The 13,156-nt window shown below is 33.2% G+C and overlaps 1 long non-coding RNA gene across 1 annotated transcript in view; it reads left to right on the top strand.

Annotated features, from left to right (window-relative positions):
- The window catches only part of LOC124359918, a 42,242-nt gene extending 29,602 nt beyond the window's left edge, over positions 1-12,640 (top strand). The window contains exon 4 of the long non-coding RNA XR_006922195.1: positions 12,568-12,640. This is a non-coding gene — a long non-coding RNA (uncharacterized LOC124359918). The remainder of the gene's footprint in view (positions 1-12,567) is intronic.
- The last annotated feature ends 516 nt before the right edge of the window (positions 12,641-13,156 follow it).

The following is a 13,156-nucleotide window of genomic DNA, read 5'->3' as shown; positions in this document are numbered from 1 at the left end:
TCCGCTAGTCGCCGGTCTCGGACTGATTTGTCTACGAGCTCAATCTACCTCAACACTTCTCAACAAAACGGGACATTCTCAGTGTTATCGCTCAGATTTATGATCCTTCGGGTTTTCTTGCTCCCATCACTATGTGGACTAAATGTTTTATGTAAGTCCACAGGGTTGGACTGGAATGATCCCCTACCTCAAGAACTTGACGATCAATGGCAAACCTTAAGGAACCTCAAGGTCTATTAAGGAAATTGAGATTCCTAGATTCCTGGAACTCTGCAAGACCGCCAGCGTCCAAGTGCATGGCTTTGCGGATTCCTCTGAAAATGGTTACGCTGCTGTAGTGTATTTTCGGGTTCAGCATTCCCATGGCGTCAACATTTGTCAAATCATCTCTAAAACACGTGTATCACCGCTGAAACGTGTCACTTTACCGCGCTTAGAGCTCTGTACTGCGCATTTGTTAGCGCAACTAGTGTCTTACTGTGTCTCTTTGTTTGAAAACAAGTTCTCATTTTCAGCCATACACTTATGGAGTGATACAACGGTAACTTTTACGTGGCGTCAGATGTTCCCTCACCGTCCAAAGACTTATGTTGCAAACAGAGTAGCTCAAGCTCAAGTATTGGTACCCTCTCACTGCTGGCGCCATGTCAGTGGCACTCAAAACCAAGCGTCCCAAGGTATTCTACCATCTCCCCTCCCCGTCCATGAACTTTGGTCGCAAGGACTCCTCTGTTTACGGCAGTCACAAGATTTTGGCCTCTGAATCGCTGGACTGCGACTGAGTCAACGGAGAAGGAAGAATTGAAATCAACATATCCATGGTTTCTTGTCTCCACCTCTGATAAGGACTGTGAATTACTCTAAGATACTCCTCGTGGTCCAAACTACAAGGTGTTATGGCGTACGTTTACGGTTCATAAACAATACTCGTGATACAATTAGTAGATTCTCTGGACCTCTCTCTGTTTCAGAATTGAAGAGTGCCAAAATTATGATCTTCAAGCTGGTTCTAACCTCTGCCCTCTATAAAGATCAACATCTTCTGCAGAAAGAGCATATGTGCTCTATCAAACTTCAGCGACTCAATCTCTACCTCGCCAAGATAGCCTAATTCGAGTAGGTGAACTTTTATGCTCCGCTAATATTTCACAGGAAGCAAGGCATTGGTTTAGGGATATGTAATTGTATGAAAAGAAATTTAGAGTAAAAAAGCTATTTATGTAAAATGTTATAAAAATGTTGGTTTTCGTACCTATACTAAAATCTTGAGCAGAGAACTAAAAAATTCCATCTAAAAAAAGAAGAAATTCTAAAGCTTATGTGTTAATAGTTTTTGTGCTAAATGGCATAGACTTAGCATTACGGTCTTATAGCTAAGTGTTGCATTTGTAAATATCACACATAGCGACATAATCAATATTCATTATTCATAGACAATGAAGGATTATTTTAGTTATTTATCAAGTATTGTAGATTTCAACAAGTCTTGTTTGGAACATTCGCCCAGTGCGACAATGAACGGCTGGGGTCCCAGCAACAACATCGTGGCGCATGTCTAGAATATAATAGTAAATAATATATTAGCGAAACCTTTTGTTACTTTTATCTTATAAATTTCCCAGTTTTTGTTTTCCTTCTAAGTTTACTCTTCTCTATTTTTGTTATTTTGAATAAACTCAATACAATGTGAGTATTAGTTTTATTCAGTTCATTTAAATATATTTTACTTTAATTTAATACAAATTAAAGTGTATTGAAATATTGTTTAAGAATGCCAAGTGAGTTCTACACACAACTTTTATTCAATACCCTTGTATTGAGTTATACTCGTACATGGTGAGTCATATATATTTAAAGTGGTTTGTATTGTATATTTAAACTTTAGTGTTATGAAAGATTTCAGTGGGGGAATGTACTTACTTTTTAGTTGACATAATTAATAAATCTTGAATACTTTAGATAAACATTAAAGTATGCATAATCTGAAACGAGTAGATTATACAAGTAAAAGTTAAGATGTCTTATTTGACCACACGAAGTTAGAACTAAGAAGCTCTCTCTAACATCCATTGAGATTCTACTCTAGATCTTTAGATAGCCAAGATTATTTAAGAAACAAAGAACGAGAATATAATGCAGTTTAAATTTTTATTGTGTTTAAAGGAGTAAATAGTTATCAAAGATATAGTAAGTGAACTTTATTATATCATCGATTTAAATTAATATGTGAAATATTTTATGATTGTATTAATTTACTTATTCAATATTTTAAACGTCATTTCTAGAGTGATAATTAAACTTAAAAATTCAGTTAGCAATCCCGTAATACATCAACAAAGGTGGATTTGAAATGCTTGACTATAATTAAAGTTTACTCACTGGGTTTGTCTTTAATCAGTAACCACACATTAATTACTTTCCATAAAATACTAACCACCATTAGAAATACATATCTACATAATTTTAAACAGGGTTTCAGCCTTTTACTTTGCAGTAATTTCGTTCAATAAATAATCTGAGCTATATTAAGACCTACATTAGAATTCAATAATTTTAGATTATGCCTACTCTAGTTGGATGTACGAAAAATAGCCTCCTTACAGCGCTACGTTAGACGACTACAACGAAATGACTACAATCCCTAAACTAGTAAACAAATAATAAATACCCCAAAAAAGTCTTAAAATTGCATTTAAAATCTAATTTAATCATTACACAGGTCATTCATTTACAAACATTAAAGTTGGCAGCCATATTAAAATAAATTATATTCCAAAATTATGTAGTTGCAAAATTCCTTTTTTCAAAATTTGTTTTTCAAATAAACCAATTTTCCAAAGTTTTTTGCAAGTATAGGAATTGCAAGATTAGTGATACAGTCAATGTTTAAAAAAATCATGTACATCCATTGCATTTGTCTGATTAAAACGTTTGTATTTTGAAATTAACTTAATGCAAAATTGCCCTTTAAGACATGTTTAAATTTACCTTTTAAGTTCAAACTGGTTGTTTCCACTAAAAATATACTTATTTCTAACCACCCTATCCTGCTTGATTAACATTTTCAAATAAACGCCTATTATAAATGTGGTTTACAAATTGGTTATATGTAAACCAGCTTATTTTCCCACATAATTACATGCAAAACAGTTCATTTACACTGTGTAAAAATCTTGCTACCAAAACAAAATAAGAATTTTGTTTTGTTTGGATAGTTCAAGGTTAGGTAAATAATATTTTATGTTTAGACCACAAAGGAGTTGTTGTATAAAAGACGATGTAATATCGTTTTGTAAAAAATATAGGTTATGTTATGGCTTCCAAGAAAACAATTTTATTTTTAATAAAAAGCCCAGAATTATTATATTTCCAAACTAACAACAATCGTTCCTCGTTACCACGAAACACTATTTTAAAATCATTATACTTGACAAATGTTTTAACGCAGCAGCTTCCGGATCCATTGTGCTTTCGTTGATAAGGACGGAAATAACAGTGTTTCCTCTTTGGAAGTGTGACCCTGACACTACACCTGAGCCTCTGACGTTTTGGCGGCAATATTCTACAATGAGTAAGTCAAATAGTCAATTAAATATAACTCATCTAGATGCTGTCTGAATATTGCTGTTACGTAATTAAGGCATGGTCATAGACTGTAGCAATACAATAACACTTACGTATTTTTATGTATATTTGAACTTCATTTAATTACTGTATGGATTCCGGCCCCTACGCTACATACTTGCCGTTCTGTTGTCACTACGAGAACGCAGAAAAGTTGATAAAATAATTTCATGACAATAAAAAGTAACCATTCATTTTTGACAACTTTTAGTCAAGTTATATTACGTTCAATTTTGAGGATCACTTTTTATATTATTTGTGGTCTTTACGTGGAATTTGGTTTACCAATCTTTTAAATTAACAACATACGATACTTCGTGATATTAGATTTCACAAAAACTATTAACATAAAGCTAACAAACGTAACGTTAACAGAAAATTATATGTAAAAAATAAAGATAGCTCCACAATTATTAGTTTTTAATCTGTTAGCTTTTTTCACCATCATTATCACATTGTTCAAATATTAGTACTTGAAGTATAAAGCGTGTGGATTTTAAACCAAACAACTGTTATTACAACAAATATTTAAATATATGAACTCTGCATTCTTCAATAGAAGCAGCAATGCTGGCCGAACTTATCCTACAATTGGCGATTTGCATGACATGACATAGGTTAGACATTTTACACCAAGATAAAGGCAAGTTATTGGCAAGGCATTGTACAATTTAAGTGAACCCATTATAAACTAAAATGCATACTACAATAAAAAATTTGATACATTACAACTTTTACTTTATGGAACAGGCTCATTACATTGAATAGAAAAACGCTCTTGGACTATATTTAAATTTTTTTTTATTTTTCCAAAACGTTGATGCATTTTACGTTGTTTATTACTGTCCATGATTAATTGCTAGTTTAAAATCAACTGACCCACCAATATTTTGTTCAAATATTTAACGCCAGCTGTATTGTGTTATATGTTATTGGACATGTTTAAATTTAACGTTTTCTTATTTATTATTTTTAATAAATTAATTAATGCGTTATTTACAGCTAACCACGTAGTAATGTATTCAAAATGCCCCCTAGCCTAGCTTCGTAGGTATAATCAGCTTGATTTATCTAGTGTGAAAAACATAGGGTGTAACAATGGATCGTCTCCATGAAAACAGATTTCCAAACTTAAAAATTTCCAACATGACGCAACTTTGTATCAAGTGAATTGATGACTACTGGTTATAAGTTACAACAGTTCGTTCAAGGTCACTTAATCATGTAGAGTGTGTGACATCTGGAGTTCGGCGAGAAGGGACCTCCGAAAAGGTAAACAAAATGCTGTATTTGTAGCCTTGGTCGTAACTCTTGTTATATACAGTATTAGGGCTATACTATATATATATATATGATCCATGTGTATTCTAAGGTTTATTCAAATTATGTACCATACATAAAAAAATTTAATCTACAAAATAATAAAACAACTTGAATATTAATTTATCTAAAATATTACACCGCTGATATTATAAACCTTTTCAGCCATATAAAGAGATCCAACATGCGTAAGTAGTTAATAAATATTTTCCAGAAATAATTTCCAGCTTATATGTTAATGAGGTGTTACGGTTAGTGATGGAGAAAATTTAAGTGAATTATTTAATAAGAGTTAAAGAAAATTTGTCACATATTTCCCATCGTTATACAGTTAGATAGCATGTGACAAGTGAAATGGGCAAATGAAAAAATGAAGTAATTTTGTGCTCAAGCACACTAATAATGAACAAGGATAGTCACAATAATTTTTGACAGCAATTTACTGCTGACATTTACGATTAAACGATCTTTGGCGCAACTATCACTAAGGTAATATCTCAAATATCCTCATTCTTATCTCCTTAATACTGATTCCTATTGTCTTTAGGTATACAGTATGTGACTAACCTGTCCACCATTGGGCCGATCTTTTATTTACTGTATATCTAGCATTTGAATTGCATTTTATAGATTATCACGTCTTAAAATCTTTCACTTTCTGTTATCGCCCTCTTATATATATATATATATATATTGTGTGTTTGTCCTTTATGGAATCGTAAAATATTTGAACGATCATTATGAAAATTTGTATGTATATGAATTTTTCCACGGAGAAGGTTTATATGCTATGCCCATTGATGTAACGCGCCACCAAGTGACGCTGCAAAAGATAATAGTCTTTAAAACGCCTGCACATTATTAACTGCAATTACGTGACAGTTACGTATATTAAATAACCAAATACTATTTGAAGGCGCTAAGTTATGATGGGGATTTCTCTTTAAAGATACATTTCTGGTTGAACTTAAAGCTTGAGTGTTAGACTACTTTATAATAAAGTACAGATACGTGTACAATAGCACACACATACACAGACTTTCTTGATCGTGGCAACAAGGCAAACTCTACATCGGCGTTGGAAATCTAATTGACTCGTACCAGAAGTGCACATACACGGGCAAAGCTTACGAAAAGCGTGCGAAGCCGCGGGAATCAGCTAGTTTTAAAATAATAAAATTACCGTGACATCCATGCATCTGACTCGTGCATGGATGTCAGTATGCTGAGGAAGTAGCCCGCGTTATACAGATAATTACACCAAAGATTGTGTGATACTAATGGAATGTCACTTTTTGTGCTTAAATTTTGTTGCAGGAAAGTATTGACACCACTCAATCGAATAATTAATCTCTTATTAGAAACAAGGATTTTCCCGGCTCTTATCGAAATATTGAAAGTGTTTAAAAAGGGTAAGGGGATTAACCGGAAACTCATCTTATTTAAATTCTACTTGTATTGGCAAAAGTTTTAAAAATTATCTACGAAAGACCAGAGGGCTGCTATGTACCATAGTTCTAATTAGTTATGCTGAATCGCGGTAGGAAGTAGGTCTTGTTAAGCTGAGTTAGACCGGTCAATCAGCTGATCGAGCTACGTGTGAACGTTCCCACCGGCTCGCTGGAGAGAGGGAGGGAGTCAGTCGAGTCTTGGAGTTTTCCACGAGAAGGTGTACCGGTCCAGTTAAGAAGCTGAAGTTCTTTCTCTAACCCTATAGTTGGGATTTAGAGTAATAATTTTATCGCGTGTAAATTCAATTTCAAGCATTTAATTTCTTTAGTGCGTTTTAGTTCCCGATCTGCCTCCGTAATCTTCAAAGTAGTAAGTCCCGTACCAGCGTGTAGTTAATATCTTTTATTTTTATAATACTGTAATTAAAAATTTCTAAAGTTTCCCATATTTCAGAGTCTGAAAATTTAATTCAATTTTTTGAAGTATTGTGAATTAAATTTTGGTGATAAAGTAAATATCAAGTTTTGTGTTTATATTAATTTTGAGTATTTTGAGAAGAGAAATTTTTATTTAGTTTTTGTTAATTTAAACCATTTTTGGAGAAGTATACATTTTTAGTTTAATTTAAATTTTAATTCCTTTTTATCAAACTCTTTAATTAGATTTGTTCGATTGAGTGACATTTTGAAGAAAAATCGAATCATAAGTTTGTAAACTTTGTTAACCTTTTGGTGAACTTAAATTTCGGAATAAATCAAGTATTTCCGAAAAGTTGTTCTAATTTATAAAGTATTAGCTCCATACAAATTCAAAATATGTACTATAATAACGGTACATAATTTGCGTCCAATCTGCTATTTCTTTTTGAGCATAAACTTGTACAACAGGTTATTTACAGGAAAGAACTTGTAAACTGGTATAAACTTGTATAATTCATGAAAGTGTGTGTAACTTGTATAAGACTTGTGTAAGACTTGTATAAACTTGAAAAAGTGTGTATAAACCTGCATAATTTTGTGTAGTGAGTAAGACTTAGGACTTAGAACAGTATTGTGATTTTAGAATATTTGATTTATTTTAAGTAAATTATTTTAAAAATAAAATGGAGCTAGCGCATGTGGATTCTGTTGCTCAAAAAGGAATTATATTTGAAATAAAATTTTAGGGGCGGAAATGCTTTTGAAAACGACAGCGTCAGAAACTTTGAAAAAATGTTGAGGTCCCTTTTGAAATTAAATATTAGGGACAATGCTAGTAATCTGAAAGGGAATATAAAATAATTATAGTTATTGTAGAAAGGGTCAAGAACAATGAGGGCAGGAGATAGGAATATTGTGATAGCTTCCTGTGTAAATGTAAAAAAGGTCCGGATGTGCCCAACCCGCAATAATTCAGCCCGTTGTAAAAGTATTTGTTAGTAAGAGTCCGTACAATAAAGTTTTCATTACAAGTGAACCTGATAAGTGAAAGCGAAGTGAACCCTGATAAGTGAAAACAAAGTGAGCCTGATAAGTGAAAGCATTTATGACTCGATAGTAAAGATAGGATGGGCAATATGATTGAACATACAGATGTTTAAAGGCTTTATCGGAAAATAACAAGGAAATATCGATCCTGGTTTAAATGTGTTTTTGGTTTTAAAATAAAGATAGTTTTTTTTTATTAGAAGGTGAATATTTCTAAATTAAAATTTAAATTACGAAATGTGAAATTTGAGAACTCAATAAACATTAGCCCGGGGCAAAGGTCAGTATGTTTTATTTTCAGGACAATTATATTGTCGAAATGGAATTGAAGATGGGTCTAAAAACAATAAAATGACAATATAATTGATTTCCAAATTAACTTCAAGAATTGATTATATATTTATGTATTAATTTGGCCCAAAACATAAAAACAAGTTAAGTATGAGAGTCCAGTAGTTTATTATAATAATACGAATAAATATTGGAATATAAAAGGGTGATGTGACGACGTCTTTATTTCAGCAATTGTATGGCTAAACAATGAGAAGTCATGATATAAAATGCCAGTGTAAGTGTGTGATAGGAGGTGTTGTAGTAAACCATGTAATTTTCAGGGACAATGAATGGCATTAATGGTGTATGAAATATAATACACAGAGGTATTGTGATATATCATGAGATATACTTCTTCCCTGTTCCTTCAAATGTAGAAGGACAGGGTAATTTTGGTAATGTTGTGGTGTTGTTTGTCCCCTGTTCCTTCCAATAGAGAAGGATAGGGTAATATTTTTGGTATACAATGAGTTGTATTGATAGTGATATTTCTTCCCTCTGTTCCTTCAAATGTAGAAGGACAGGGTAATATTGTTTTTTATCACTATATGAGGTTTATTGTGTGTAAACAATTGATTATTGTGCCGTTGTAATCCCTGTAAAATTGAGTGTATTGTAATTAACAACATATGGTAATGGTTTACATTCGTGACACTGGCGCAGGCGTACGATTAAGAACACCGTGAAAGACTGACAACCATACAATTATACGGAGGGAATATTTTGTAAAAAAGGAATGTCCTCCAAGAGCTCAATGCCTCGCGGGCTGAAATTGTTGTTAGATTGGAGGAGAAGGTAGCAGTGCTATTAGTAAAAACAGCCAGCCAACCACAAGATCTGCGAGGCCGCCGCACTGCACCGACCGCCAGGTCATTGGGGGAGCTGTGTAATCGACTCCACATCAACCACATCCCTCGGCAATGGCGATGGCGATGGCTACCTCCGGACTGATACTGGGACGTCGGGGCTATCCTACCACACCACCACCTCGGACTACGCATCACGGCCTCCACGTAGTGATAAGTACCAAGATTGTTATTTAAAAGTGTGCATGTGGAGGGATATTATTGTACTTAATCCGGGATGAGTGTTTTAAAAAGGTTTAGGTTCCTAACCGTGATTTCAGCTTCGGGCTAGGGAAAGATATGTACCATAGTTCTAATTATTTATGCTGAATCGCGGTAGGAAGTAGGCTCTTGTTAACTAGACGCGGTGCGTGGACATTGTTTGTTCAGTTAGACCGGTCAATCAGCTGATCGAGCTACGGTGATACGTTCCGACCCGGCTCGCTGGAGAGAGGGAGGGAGTCAGTCGAGTCTTGGAGTTTCCACGAGAAGTTGTGTACCGGTCCAGTTAAGAAGCTGAAGTTCTTTCTCTAACCCTATAGTTGGGATTTAGAGTAATAATTTTATCGCGTGTAAATTCAATTTCAAGTATTTAATTTCTTTAGTGCGTTTTAGTTTCCGATCTGCCTCCGTAAATCTTCAAAGTAGTAAGTCCCGTACCAGCGTATAGTTAATATCTTTTATTTTTATAATACTGTAATTAAAAATTTCTAAAGTTTCCCATATTTCAGAGTCTGAAAATTTAATTCAATTTTTTTGAAGTATTGTGAATTAAATTTTGGTGATAAAGTAAATATCAAGTTTTTGTGTTATATTAATTTCGAGTATTTTGAGAAGAGAAATTTTTATTTTGTTTTGTTAATTTAAACCATTTTTGGAGAAGTATAAATTTTTAGTTTAATTTAAATTTTAATTCCTTTTTATCAAACTCTTAATTAGATTTGTTCGATTGAGTGACATTTTGAAGAAAATCGAATCACAAGTTTGTAAACTTTGTTAACCTTTTGGTGAACTTAAATTTCGGAAATAAATCAAGTATTTCCGAAAAGTTGTTCTAATTTATAAGTATTAGCTCCATACAAATTCAAAATATGTACTATAATAACGGTACAGCTAGAAAAACATTAAAATTCTTTAATGACACCAGTTTGGATTTAATGACAATCCAATTGATGTGTTGATTAACCTTGTGGAAGTTTTGTGGATGGCATGTAAATTTTTAAATCTTTTAATTATATTTCTATTATTTTCTAAGACATTTGACTGTGTGAAACAATAAACATTGTTGAACAAGTTGAAAAACTAGCTTTTGATGTCCAATCAAGTGGCTTGCTTTTACCTCAAGGATATAGAACACTGTAGGTCACAAACGTTCTTTAAAGCAAGATTCAAAATACATTTGGAGTCTCATGGATCAATTCTTGGGCCTTTATCATTCTTGGTATATGTCAAGTGATTGAATGATGATGTCAAAAAGGGACACTTTATTCAGTATGCTGATAATACTATACTTGTTTCAAAAGTAGCACAGGTATTTAATTGTATGAATTCTTGCTTTTAGTATTGACCTGATATTACTTTTGAACCTAACCATTCAAAATCCAATATTATCACTTACTGTTTCAAGAGGAATTTGAAGTTTCAAGTTTCAGCAGCTATTATAGTTTATGGTGTTCCCTCTGACATTTCTAAGGATGTGCCTTGATTGAGGGCTGAGAAGAGACAGACATGTTGATAATGTTTTTCATATAGTTGCAGCAGACATGTATAAATTACATAATCTCTCAGATGTTTTCTCCGAAATAAACTTAAAACTTGCATATTACGGCGTTATCCATCCGAAAACTGAATAAGATTCTGGGGAACCTTTGTAAAACACAAAATGAAAAGAGTAAATTGTACTTTAGAGGTTCATACAGAGATGCTTTCAGGGAGTTTAGAATACTCATATTGCGCTGCCATTTTATTCTACACGTATCCTTCCTACTGTGGAGAAACTGGTACATGACATCATAGTTTTATTTATATCTGTTCACCTCATAATATTACATCCGTGACTTTCCTACCTTAGCTCACTAGCTCCTTCTTTCTTAATGGCTTAAATGTGTCCCTGTGGCGCCTTCCTCGAACCATTTCTTCTTTTGTGTAAGTTAGGCCTTCCAATAATCTACTCACTCTCTTAACATATCAATTATGCTCTGCGTCACGTGACTATTGATACTACACTAAATATTCTTGTATATCTGGTATAGTTTATTTGTTTACATTTGAGGAAATACGACGTTGATTCTACATCTGCTTGCAAGTTTTACATAACTTTGTCAACCGGAAAAGCCAAATTGATTAGGTATCGTTGAAGAGTATCAACAGGCATCATTGCTATATCATATAACAAGATCAGTTGTTATTGTTGTTAAAGATGTGAATATTTGCAGACATTTATGATAATGCGTTGCATTACGTGTTGAATATACATCGACAAAGAGTAATAGCGTAAAAAATGTAACCCTCAGTCCGACGAAAGCCTCGACATGTTTATAAAACATAATAGTCGAGTTTGTCTATTAATAAACTTCCATCACACTATTTTTAAGCCAACTTTATCCCACTTAGTTTTAAGTATCATTTAATATATTAACTTTTCATATTTCAGCGCTAGGGTATTCCATATTTAAGGCATGATTTAAACCTGTGCCATATATCTAACTCGGATCTTAAGTCCGACGTCTTAGACCACTTTGCTATTGGCACACAACTTTGATATATATGTTCTTATTATTAACTTGAAATTGTTTCAGGCTCCAATATTGATTGCCCTCAATGCGGGATGACCCAGTACCGTAAGTACTTGGGACGATTCAGGTGTAAATTTAATGCCATTCTGAAATTACGGTTTTGGTCAAATCTCTAGACTATTATAACACTCTGTTATAAGGCGTTACAAATAAAGCAGCCTACTGATTGGTGTCATTTATGTGATTCGAGACCCAGTATCGTAAGTATTTGGGACATATAAAGTGTTAAATGCCATTCTGAAACTGCTGTTTTAGCCAAACCTTCTAGCTTGTCACAACATTCTCTTTTAAGTTATTAACAATTAGACAGCCAATTGATTGATTTCATATTCGAGAGTTTTGTTCTGATTATTTTCAGGTGGCCTCGGTCCTGCGTTGACCCGACGTCCTCTCTGTGACACAATCACGTAACACGTCTCCACGTGTGTTGCAAAACACGCAAAGTATGAATGTAGGTTGAATGAGAGTGTGAAAGGGCGTGTGCGTGTAGAACTACATAAAACTTAACAATTATATCTCCACTACACAACACATTAAGGTATATTAGTTTTACCTTCTTTTATTAGACTTAAGATACGAGTATATCATGTTGAATAAATTAATATTTACCGAAACTGTTTTAAATTTATACTTTACAAAAGGATATTTCTGTAAATATAGTCGTTTGCAAACCTAATGATTGGCTTCATAAAAAGTCAAAATTTTATATGTTGTATTTTTTTATTGTTACAGGGTGATGCGGGCTATGCGGCAGGAGGTCGCCTCACCTACACTAATACACACATTACACATACACAAGGTAATATATTGTTCTATTTAAAAATACTATAATCAATTTGGCTACAATTGTTGTTTCAGAATGGCAAACATTATTAATTAGTTTAGGGTATGTTTATACGAGAATAGTTTATAGCCTCAATATAATTAAAATTACTCATAACGGTAGTAACAAATAGCATAATCTGTTATACTTTACTTCTAAATAAAAAACCCGTTTGGTTTATTCTCATTCCCTATTAACTTGCTACAGAGGAAAGTATTATAAAAACTGCAGTGATTCAGTTTGACGGTTTTTGTAATTTCTTAGGATTTTGTTGAATTCCAAATTAGGGCTCGTAACAAGTGTGTTATTTACTGTATCACAGTTGTGTGTGTGTGTGTGTGTGTGTGTGTGTGTGGGCGCATGCGCACGTTTGTAAACTTGTTACTAGAAATCAGGGATCCGACAAGTAAAATCACAATTTTAATAGCATAAAATATAACAAAAGCTGAAACTTTATTTCTATTCAATAAATATACTGTACAATGTATAAAATTCTAA

This window comes from Homalodisca vitripennis, chromosome 4, assembly GCF_021130785.1.
Source record: "Homalodisca vitripennis isolate AUS2020 chromosome 4, UT_GWSS_2.1, whole genome shotgun sequence".
Lineage (NCBI taxonomy): Eukaryota > Metazoa > Arthropoda > Insecta > Hemiptera > Cicadellidae > Homalodisca > Homalodisca vitripennis.
Note: the sequence above shows the minus strand (reverse complement) of the source record. Positions and strands in the feature narration are given on the sequence as shown.